Here is an 11,874-nt window from a genome sequence, read left to right as displayed (position 1 = left end):
ATGGCCATGGCATATTCTAGGAATGGCAGATGAGCTGCATTTGTCTACTAAGGTTTCTGTGCATCCCGAGGGAGATGATGGGCAAACCTCAAATGTTGCTGATTTTAGGCAAATTCATATTGTTAAACACGATAATTTATGTGGAGCTTTGTTGTCAAACCAAACCAAGCTTTTATGGCGAATTGTTTGGAAAGCCTTTATGGCGATTTATTTGGGGAAGCCTTTGTGGTGGGTCACTTGTAAAGCCTTTTTCGCGATTTATTTGGGAAGCCTTTGTGGCAATTTATCTGTAAAGTCTATGTGGCAGGTTACCTGTAAAAGCTATGTGGCGAAATGTCTAGAAGCCTGTCAAGCAACTTCTATAATGCCTAAGTGGCGAATTGTTAGTCTACCTTTATAGAGAGATCTGGGTATGTCTTTAGGACATTTTCTGAAAGAGTCCTCAGTAGTGTACTCAACTGATGAATCCGCCATAGTAACTTGCTATGTCAAAAAGAGAGCTTGGCATATATATAATTATGGGCGGTGTATGTGTCCGCCAAATCTGGAAGTTTTTCCACTTTGTATTGAAGTTATCTAAATTTCTATTGGGTGATAAAAAATATTACCTTTATCGAACCAAGTTCGTTGTTTGGATCAACTTGAATTTACAGCATGATTAGTATTCTGGCAACTGCCAGAGCCAGTATATGAATCCGCCGAGAGTAGTGTCTGTAGGTATATCATTCTGAGAAATGTATCCAATTTCTATCTTCAAGAAATTGTGAAATGGGATCCACTATAAGGTGGGAAGTTTGTAATTCGTCAATCGAGTGGAACATGTATAGGGTGGTCGAGTTAGAGGTTGGCGTATAGTTATCTACCAGGAATCAGAAAAATATCCTCCAAAATCTAAAAGGAAGTCCAGTATTCTTAAGTTGAGGAATTTAACATCATCATTTAAAGGTAAAACTGGTTGAGAGTCATTAAGTTCCATTGAAGTTATGGGTGTTTATTTGTAATGCATGTTCTTGAGTTGAACCAGTTCGCTAGAAGGGACCAAGCCAAGAATGCGCCAAGGTGGTTGATCGTAGTGCGATATTATGCATATAGAGAGACACCTTTGGTAATATGTTTTCAGATGGCGAATAGCATTATATGCCATGAATATGTATGTCTTATCAAATATTTAAGTTGCAATGCTTATTACTATTTTTAGGAGTCTGTTATAATTAACAAGTGTTTTATTCAAATCTTTTGACTTAGAAAAGATTATAAATAAATAAGAAGTGCATCCAGTATGGTTTTCACCAGTTAAATTTTTTTTTTGTTAAGTATATAAGTATTTTGATATCCTATATTCGGATCCGGTAAATCGGGTCGTGTAACACCCCTATACCCGGTTCGGCCTAAGAAACCTGATATAAGAATATTACATTTGGTGTCAAAGTGATTTTGGCTAATCACTATTATATTTGAACATAAAAAAAGTTGATTTTTATAACTTATATTTTAGTCCCTACTATTTGGAACACACTTGATCTTCCAAAGTACATGCTATTCTATTCAAAATTTTGAAACGTACCATCTTAGCACTTGGAGATGTGATGAGACGAACGCTTACAACCTCAATTACAACTCTTCAAAATCATTGTGCCTAACATGCACACGGAAAAAAAAAATCATACGCTGAGTAAAACTCAGTGGTATTTCTATAATCCAAATATTTAAAGACAAGATAATATAATAGGCACAATTAAATTATAAGGACATATTAATGTCTAGTATCATAACTATCATTTTTCATTTATTAAACAATATCCTAATTCACATAATTTCTATATAAATGGTTATTCACATATCAAACCATATTTATTCGTACAATGGCATCAGGCATGCAATACTCAATTCATGAATCATTTTATATCATACTCAATTCATGAGTATATAATTCATATATTCCATGTATTGCCAACATATTTCACATTCTATTTTCAATTCACAATTTCACTTTCATTTCTCATACCATGCCATTTCAATATCAATTATAAAATTTTATTATTCATTTACCCCTATTAACACGACTTGAACTCGGACGGATACTAGATCCAACCAAACAGACCAGTTTGGCACCTAATGCCTCATTGAATAATTCGAAGTAATAATTTGACATCCAATATCTCATCGACTAAACCAAAATAAATTGGCACCCAATGCCTCATCGAATTAATCTAAAATAATAAATTGACACCTAGTGTCTCATTGACTCAAAGTTGAAGAAATTCTTGAACCCTTCCAATCCTATGGCATGCCATCTATATCCAACTCAGCCTGTATAGTTAATAGGGTTTAATTTCACTTTTCAAATACAACCAATGTTCATTTCATTTCAAATAATCAATATATTCAATATATATATACCAATTCAATCAATATAAATTCAATAAATTCATCACATACTAAATCAATCCATTTTAATTGCAAAACACAATAATTCTCACCTCAACACTTACCATATACATTAAATTAAAAATACAACAATTAATAACTAGTTTCGGATTATAGAAATACAAACAAGAAATTCTAAGGTATTCGATGTCGACTTTATCTTTCCCCTTTTTAGTCGAGGATTCCGGTATGATATTAGCTACGGAATTAAAACAATTAAAATTCATCAATACAGCACAATTTAATTTCATATTGAAAATTTTAAATTTTTACTCAATATTTGCCTAAATTCCAATTTAGTCCCGAAACCAAGACTAATTTTATTTCTTCACAATTAATCTTATATTTTCATACAAATTCCACTTTAAACTAAATTTACCTCCCTATTTTCACTTAAATTCCTAAATTTCAAATTCTCCACAATTTAGTCCCTATTACTCAAAATTTATATTTTATTCTACAATTTAATCCTTTTTCATTTCTAACTTAAAAATCTATTAATTTAATCCCTAGTACTAAAATTATTCAACATTAAGAACACTTAAAAACTCAATAATTTCTAAACTTTTGGCATGGGTTTGGTAGTATTTAATACCGGAATTCTAAAAACATAAAAATTACAAGAAAAATAGACTTAAATTAACTAACCCTTTGGTCTTTCTCCTTTTCTTTTCTTTTTCTTTCCTTTTTTTTCCTTCTGTTTCGCTTGTTCTTTCTTTCTTTTCTATTTCTTTTTCTTTTTCTTTTTTTTATTATAATATAATATATATTATAATATAATATATATATACTTAAACATTAAGATTTAATATTATATAATATTATAATATATATATATATACTTTAAATTTTTATAATAATATACACTTATATCGCCTCATTTTAAGACATTAGCATAGTTACTTCTTTGGTCCTTTAATTTTTCTTTAATCTATAATTCAACTTTTACCCTATATACAATTTAGTCCTTATATATAATTATCCTTAATTCATGCAAATTCACCTAACCAAAATCTAATTAACCACACAACTAGCTTCGTAGATATTTATTAAATATTTACGAGTCTGATTTACGAAAACGGAGTCCCAAAAATATCTTTTTCGACACCCGTGACTATCGAGTTGTTACAGGTCGGGTATAGAGTGTTACACAAATTAAACTAAAACCAATTTAAAAACTTCATTTAAGATATTCAAGCTTAGCAAAAATAAATCCGTGAAACATTTTTCATAAAAATGTTATTAACAATTAGTTGAGTCATTTCAAATAAGGTACCAAAAATCCTTAAAATATTTCAATAACAATATAAAAACAAATGATTGATTTCCTCAACTCATAGGTGTACATAAAACATTTTAATAATAAATTGAAATTTGGAAATTTTTAATAACATTATTATTAACAATTTATCTATTTCTATGACATATCAACCTATAAAAATTCATAATTTGGAATTATCCCAAGTAACACAAGGAAAAATGTTCAGACACATGAGTGTCCAATCGAACACCAAATGATTGATGAAAAATATTTCATAAAGTTTATTCTATAGGTAAAATTTGTTTAATAAAGTTTTAAATATGTTTATATATAACTTGGTCAAATTTTAAATTAAATTAGGTTCGACTTAGAGTAATAAAAATTAGCTTATAAAAAAATTAGGCTAATTGTTATGGAATTGATAATTTAGAACTATTTTTAATAAATTCATATGTTTTTCTATTGGAAGTGAAAAGACTTAGATGAATCATTGAAAGCAAAGCTCATTGTAGATTAATTATTATTAAGCAACGAACACTTAGAAAATTTGATTTGTGATCCTTAAGTTTTAATTTTTTTTATTTCTTAAGGTATCTACTAGAGTGAGCCCAATAACTAATCATCTACAATCTGTAGGCCCATTAAGGGGATAGATGCTGAATTTTAAAATTATTTTAATGTTGTTGTTAAATTGCTTTTTAATGCTATTTTTAATGTTGTAGTGGTTGTGATTTTGTGGTTCTTTACATTCTAGAAATTATTTGATGTTTTATTTGCTTTTAATGCTATTTTTTAAAATAATTAAATGATGTTTTTCTTTGTTAAATTGCTACTATCATAAATTGATAAAAATGCCCCGTAAAACTATTTGGAAATTCTTCGAATATAATTGGTATGTTGTAGAGTGTAGAGGTCCTTATCATTACTTAGTGTTCATTGTGTGGCTTAGCTTGAGCGTCTGAGAGTATTGTCAGTGTTGTGCTTTATGCATTTGGTGTTCTGTTGGTCATTAATTAAATCGCGTTTATCATACAACAGAGTATTGTCATTGTTGGTGCTTGCACCATTTTTCATTGATTGTTTGATGTTCGATTGAACACTCGTGTGTTTGAGCAATTTTCCTTTTTATGTTACTTGGGCAAAATGATTAAATGAACTTGAACATTGAATCTAAACACTATCATTATTTATTGTATTCCTTGCTAATGTTTCATTGTTATTTTAAATTCTTTAATGCCTAATTTATGATTATATTGTGTCTTTGAAAATTTCTATTAAATTTGACTTTCACTCATTGAATTAATTGTTAAATATATATATGTTTGTATCTGACTAGAATGCTTTCATTTTAACTATAAGCATTGGTAGTTTTAAATGTATTGGATCATCACTGAATTGTAAAAAGCTCAACTCCCGAGTTTTCAATTCAATACATAGGTAATAGGTAGTTTGTGGGTTCGTAATCGAGTAGCATTACCAAAGATTCTTTGCAACCCTTATTCATAAAGACCCTTGAAATTGTATAGTTTGACATGTACTTAGGATTTTTTAAATTGGTCGATTCAATTACTTTAGTTTTATTTATTTTTATTTTGGAACTCATTGATTATTTAATTAAGCATTATTACATGATTTATTATTTGTGTCTTAAATTTTTAAAATTTACATTTTAATTTCTAATGATTGATTGAGTTGGTTGCTCTAGCGACCACGATGGTGCTTCGGATCTGACTGTATTTCTAAGCTGAGTTTGGGGTGTTGTAGTGCTTCTTGCTCCAACCTTGGTCATACTCTCTGAATGAAGGGTTGGAGCTATATCATAAGCTAGGTACTCTGTCTAGCTCTTCTGACTCAGCATATTTTTTAACCACGTCATCCAACTGGAACAACTTTTCTAGCCTATTCATTGTGAAAGCATACTTTAGGAGATATAAATTTTCAAATGGCCCAATCATCCGTGAGGTCTTTTATCTCCAATGTTGATTGGTTTAACCTTTTAACGAACATCGCGAGGGATTCTTCTAGCCATTGTCTCAATACTAATAAACTCTATTTTGATTTCAAGGTCGTTTTGTTGGCTATGACCCGCAAAGATTTTGGCCAGCTCATCAAAGTTGTTTATGGACCCTGATTGTAACGCCCCAAATTTTGGGGCCTAGAAGTTTGAGTTAAGTGGTTAGGGTCAGTGAGCCGATGGGACTATGGGGGTTAATTGCACATTTTAGTGACAAAATAGGCCTGCTGGTCCAGTGGTTTGATGAGTGTTAGTTTACCTTTGGGTTCTAGGATCGAGTCCTAGTGTGAACATTTTGGAAAGACATTTTTTTTTCTATGTTAAGATATGATTATTACTTTTTATTTATGTTATTTAGTGATGATTTTTATTTTATTTGGTATTTTTGGATTTTAATTGATTTTGGGATTAAACGTACCTTTCTTCCTCCCCCTCTTTTTGGCTTTCCTTTTCTTTGCTTATTTTTTTTTTTTGAAAAATCGGTTTTGGCTATTTGGCATTGGGGATTTCTGCACCTCTGTTGTCTTCCTTTGCATCGAATCAGGTGTGGGATTCAACCCTGTCTAATCTACTTTTACTTTTATTGCAATGTAATTGATTCAGCTTTTCATAAGAACGCATTAAGCCATTGATTTTGGGTTCTAGACGGTGGTAACGAGGGGATTACCCACTTTTTGGATGTACTTTTGATATTGCTTCAGTTGGAGACAGTTCTGGTGGCTAAAATGGCAGATATAGGGCTATTTTAGGGTGGTTTCATAACTACCACAGTAGCCACACAGGCGTTTACCAAGGCACACGGCCGTGTGGATTTGGGAACTAGGGTTTCAAGGCCAAATTGGGTGCCATTTTGCTGTGTGGCTGATTTGGCGATTTTGTCGGAATTCACACGAACGTGTCCCTTTGGCATACAGGCGTGTGAATTTAGGAATTAGGGATTTTGAGTCTTGGGAGTCACACGGCCATGACTAGTGGCACACGGCATGTACTTTGGATCACACGGCCTGTTCACACGACCGTGTCTCTGCTTCACACAGGCGTGTGCCTCTATCACATAGCTGTGTGCTACCCTTCGCACGGGCGTTTGGACCCCCACACGGCCTAGATTGCTCCACACAGCCAGAGCACACGGGCATGTGGCCCTATCTCGCCAAAATTTGATTTTAGATCAAATTTAAGTGTAATCGTAACTCTATGTGTTTTAACCCTTGGCTAAGCTTTACTGAGGGTAATTATGACTCTAATCTGGGCTTGATATGTGTGTTATTTGTTATTGGTTGTGTGATAATCTTGATATTGAATTCGAGTTATGAGTGTGCACATGTATGATTCTGAAACTGACTGATTGGATGTCAGTGTCTACCTCTAATTAATTATCTGAGACTGGTATTCTGATTTTGTACATCTGATTGCATACATACATATATATGCATAAACCATTCTGGTGGGATTTTGAAGAGAAGGAAGATTGACTGAACTGGCAGTTGATATGCTGGTTACTGATAGCCCCTAATACCTAGAGGGACGAGAGCGGTCCCAATACCCTAAAGGTCGTGGACGAGAGCGGTCCCAATACGATATGCTGGTTACTGTACCGGTTTTATGTTAGCTTGCTATGTACCACTATCTGATCGGCAGTTCATATTGCATGTCTATACCGTGGTTTACCGCATTACACAATACAGCTTATACGCTAGCTTGGTTGCATAATATACATGACTAGCAATTTATCTGCATACTGTTAGCCCTAATATTCGGAGGGTCATGGGTAGTCCCAATACCCTAAGGGTCGTGGACAATGCTAATGGCCATCGTTGTCGGGCAACCCGGAATGCCATCATATGGAGTGTAGGGTTGGATGGGCTTTTCGAGGTCCTCTATGGAGTGATTTGTTGGATGAGCTTAATAGATCTATTGAGGAGTGATGGGGGATGAAGAGGTGTGTTGGCTGGATGGGTGGGTTTTTTTGAAAATGAACAGCATTCATATGCATTTTTCTAACTGCACTGATTGGCTGAAAAGCACTTATGACTGTGTGAATTTTGTAGACTCTGACTGCAACTATCTGACTAATTGAGATTTGTTGCTACTATTTTTGAATGGTACTTGAGATTGTGTCTGACTATTCTGTTTGATTGAAAAGCATTTTTGTGGTTCTATGTACTTTGTATATTCCGATTGTATCTGACTAACTGAATAGAACTGATGACTGTTGTGAACTATGATTACCTATTTGAGACTTATGTCTCAAGGTTACCATCTGATTCTGTAAGTGTGTTCCGTTTCTAACTGCTTTTGGTTTTCTATATTTGATTTTGTAGTTAGATAGTTTTGATCCCACACAAAGCTCGAGTAGCTCACCCCCTCTTCTGTTTTCCCCTTTCAGGTACGTTTCAGATTTTTGGAATCCAGACTCAGTGAGCAGAGGTCTCGGACAGTTTTGGAGGAATGAACTATAAGTTTAATTGCCATTTGGTTTTAGTTTCAACTGTAAAGCTTTATAAGACTGTGGTATAATTTTCATTCTATGTTATAATCGTATATTTTAGACTGCTCTTTTCGAACAGAATTTTAAAACGATTATTAGTTTTTGGTTTGCTATGAAATAAATGTTCTTAAGTAATAAAGGGTTTATTTTTGAAAACTTTTCTCACGATCACTTCGGTGATCAATGTAGTATCCTAGATTCGGTCTAGACTTCTAGGCCGGGTTTCGAGTGTTACATTTAGTGGCATCAAAGCCAAGTTTGCAAAAACTCGGCCTGTGTCTCTATGTAAACATCTGCACAAGTAAATGTTTTCACAAAAATATTTAAAGAATTGTACCACAAAAAGTCAAAATGGTTTGTGTTTTGAAAATGGTTTAAAAAAACAAAATGTCTAAGACTCCGATGCTGGTCTAGGTAAAATCCAAAAATGTACAAATAGAAATTGTAGATTCTGTTATTACAACTGTATCTATGTTTTGATAATGTACGCCCTCTAAGTTAGCCATATGCCAGATATGACTTCCGAAGGTGAGCATGATCGCGAGGAGTCGTCTGCTCCTCTGGAGCGTGAGATTGTTCAGGAGTTAGGAGCTAATGTGAGTCCACCGACTTTGGATAGTGATAACCCGGAGCTTGGTACTAAGGCATTGACTCGAGTAGTGAGAGAGGTTCTAGAAAAAGCCTTTAAGGCTGGCTTGGAGCAAAATAAAGAATTGGTTCAAGGTGGGTGTGAGGATTGTGAGAAGAAGAAAGATCGCAATTCTCCGATGTTGGAGCCTTATTCTGTGAAGTGTGCTAGGATGCATTCGAGGTAGTTTTAATAGTGGTACGAATGTATTGTCTTACGAGCATTGCAAAAGGCACCATCTAGGCGATTGTTGGAGGAAGCTGGGAATGTGTCTTAGATGCAACCAGATCCGAGAATGTCCTCTATGTTTCTGAGTCAAGTATGCTTTGATGTTTTGATTTGATTCTAGCAAGTGTGTGTAACAATTATCTGTCTACTTTAGTGATTAGGTGTTCTCGGTGTGTGTGAGAGGTCTTAAGTACAGGTTAAAGTGTGATAGTGTTTTGGGGATTAGAGTGCACAGCGATAGCGTAATGGTATAGTTCATAATTTATAACTATTCTGATCGTTGGAAATTTCGAGGACGAAATTTCTTTAAGCAGTGGTGAATTGTAACGCTCCAAATTTTGAGGCTTAGAAGTTTGAGTTAAGTGGGTAGGGTCAGTGAGCCGGTGGGACTATTGGGGTTAATTGCTCATTTTAGTGACAGAATAGGCCTGCTGGTCCAGTGGTTTGATGAGTGTTAGTTTACCTCTGGGTTCTGGGATCGAGTCCTAGTGTGAAAATTTTAGAAAGATTTTTACTTTTATTTCTGTGTTAAGATATGATTATTACTTTTTATTTATGTTATTTAGTGATGATTTTTATTTTATTTGATATTTTTAGATTTTTTTTTATTTTAAGATTATACGTTCCTTTCTTTCTCCCCCTCTTTTTGGCTTTTCTTTTCTTTGTTCTTTTTCTTCTTCTTTTTTTTGCAAAATTAGTTTTGGCTTTTTAGCGTCAGGGATTTTCGCTTCTCTATCGTCTTCCTCGCCGTTGAATCAGGTGTAGGATTCAACCCTGTCTAATCTACTATTATTTTTTTGTAATGTAACTAATTCGGCTTTCGTAAGGACGCGTTAACCCATTGATTTTGGGTTCTAGATGCTAGTAACGAGGGGATTACTCCCTTTTTTTTGTACTTTTGATATTGCTTAGGTTGGGGACGGTTCTGGTGGCTGAAATGGCAGATTTAGGGTTGTTTTAGGGTGGTTTTGTGACTACCCCGATGGCCACACAGGCGTGTACCGAGACATACGACCGTCTGGATTTGGGAACTAGGGTTTCTATGCCAAATTGGATGCCACACGACCGTGTGGCCTATTTGGGGATTTTGTCAGAATTCACAAGGTCGTGTCCTTTAGGCACACAGGTGTGTGGATTTGGGAATTAGGGATTTTGAGTCTTGGGAGTCACACGGCCGCGTAGCTGATTTGGGGATTAAGGATCCCGCACGAACATGTGCTTCAAAACACACGGTCGTGACTGGTGGCACACAGCCGTGTGAGACCCTCATACAGCCATGTCTGCCCTGTACCTAATTTTAGCAAAATTGAACAGTGAGTTACACGGCCTGTTCACACGGCTGTGTTTATGCTTCACACGGGCATGTACCTCTGTCACACGACTATGTGCTACCCTTCACATGGGCATTTGGACCCCCACATGGCCTTGATTGCTCCACACAGCTGAAGCATATAATCATGTGGCTGGTATTCTGAATAATTATCTGAGGCTGGTATTCTGATTGTCTACTTCTGAACAATTATCTGAGGCTGGTATTCTGATTGTGTACATCTGACTGCATACATACATACATATGCATAAACTATTTTGGATGGGATTTTGAAGAGAAGGAAGATTGACTAAACTGGCAGCTAATCTGCTGGTTACTGATAGCCCTTAATACTTAGAGGGATGAGGGTAGTCCCAATAACCTGAAGGTCGTGGACTTTACTGATGACGGTATAGCAGATTACCGCATTACACTATACCGCTTGTACGTTAGCTACGTTACGTACCACTATCTGATCTAGCAGTTAATACTGCATGTCTGTACCGTAGTTTACCACATTGTACAGTACAGCTTATATGCTAGCTTGGCTGTGTAATATACATGACTGGCAGTTTATCTGCATACTATTAGCCCTAATACCCAAAGGGTCGTGAGCAGTCCCAATGCCCTAAGGTTCGTGGACAATGCTAATAGCCATCGTTGTCGGGCAACCCGGGATGCCATTATATAGAGTGTAGGGTTGGATGGGCTTTTCGAGATCTTCTATGGAGTGATTGGTTGGATGAGCTTAATATCTCTATTGAGGAGTGATAGCGGACGAAGAGGTGCGTTGGCTGGATGGGTGATTTTTTTTTAAATGAACGGCGTTAATATGCATTTTTCTGACTACATTGATTGGCTTAAAAGCACTTATGACTGTGTGATTTTTGTAGACTCTGATTGTAACATCTGACTGAATAGTTATTGTGACAGTGTGACTGATTGAGAATTGTTGCTACTTTGTCTGAATGGTACGTGAGATTGTGTCTGACTGTTCTGTTTGACTGAAAAGAATTTTTTTGGTTCTACGTACTTTGTATACTCTGATTGTATCTGACTGACTGAATAGAACCGGGGACTGTTGTGAACTTTGATTACTTGTTTGAGACTTCTATCTCGAGGTTACCGTCTGATTCTGTAACTGTGTTTCGCTTCTGAACTACTTCTGGTTTTCTATATTTGATTCTGTAGTTAGATAGTTTTGATCTCACACTAAGCTCGAGTAGCTCACCCCCTCTTCTGTTTTCCCCTTTCAGGTACGTTTCAGATTTTTGGATGCTGGACTCAGTAAGCGGAGGTCTTAGACAGTCTTGGAGGAATGAACTACAATTTTAATTGCCATTTGGTTTTAGTTTAAACTATAAAGCTTTATAAGACTGTGGTACAATTTTCGTTATATGTTATATTCATATATTTTAGACTGCTAACTTTTCGGACAGAATTTTAAAATGATTATTAGTTTTTGGTTTGCTATGAAATAAAAGTTCTTAAGTAATAAAGGGGTTTATTTTGGTAAAAC

Source organism: Gossypium hirsutum, chromosome A06 (genome assembly GCF_007990345.1).
Source record: "Gossypium hirsutum isolate 1008001.06 chromosome A06, Gossypium_hirsutum_v2.1, whole genome shotgun sequence".
NCBI classification, from domain to species: domain Eukaryota; kingdom Viridiplantae; phylum Streptophyta; class Magnoliopsida; order Malvales; family Malvaceae; genus Gossypium; species Gossypium hirsutum.
This window is presented reverse-complemented; position numbering follows the sequence as displayed.